Source organism: Penaeus chinensis, chromosome 37, assembly GCF_019202785.1.
Source record: "Penaeus chinensis breed Huanghai No. 1 chromosome 37, ASM1920278v2, whole genome shotgun sequence".
NCBI classification, from domain to species: domain Eukaryota; kingdom Metazoa; phylum Arthropoda; class Malacostraca; order Decapoda; family Penaeidae; genus Penaeus; species Penaeus chinensis.
The window spans coordinates 9066762-9067106 of NC_061855.1; the positions used below are offsets into that span (position 1 = coordinate 9066762).

At 32.8% G+C, this 345-nt stretch overlaps 1 protein-coding gene across 3 annotated transcripts in view; it reads right to left on the reverse strand.

Moving 5' to 3' along the window:
- Nucleotides 1–260: 260 nt before the first annotated feature.
- Nucleotides 261–345, reverse strand: part of LOC125045695 (ras-related protein Rap-1b-like) — a 93940-nt gene continuing 93855 nt past the window's right edge. For all 3 annotated transcript variants that reach the window (XM_047643120.1, XM_047643118.1, XM_047643119.1), the window contains one exon: nt 261–345. This exon is cut by the window's right edge and continues 342 nt beyond it. The gene's annotated coding sequence lies outside the window, so the exon portion shown is untranslated.

A 345-nucleotide genomic window follows, 5' to 3' on the forward strand; every position in this document is an offset into this window, starting at 1 on the left:
CGGTTTGGTACATTCGATCATTTCTTTTCTTACTGTTTTTGTGAATGAGGTTATCATGATTCAATTTTTTTTTTTTTTTTTCAGGTAATGCAAAACTTCTTTGGACAATTTCTTTTCCATTCCACACGACGTCCATCAGACAGTTTTCCCATCTTTTATAAATTCATAGGATAATTCAAACACCAATTTTAAAATTCACAAACAACTTAATTCTTTGTTTGTTTTTTTCTCTTTCTTTCTTACTTTCCTTCTTTTTTTCATTCCTTTTTGCGCTGTTCCGTTTCGTTTCCTTTCCGTTTCCTCTCGAGTTATGCATGCGAATCGCCCTGGGTGATTTATAAGCAA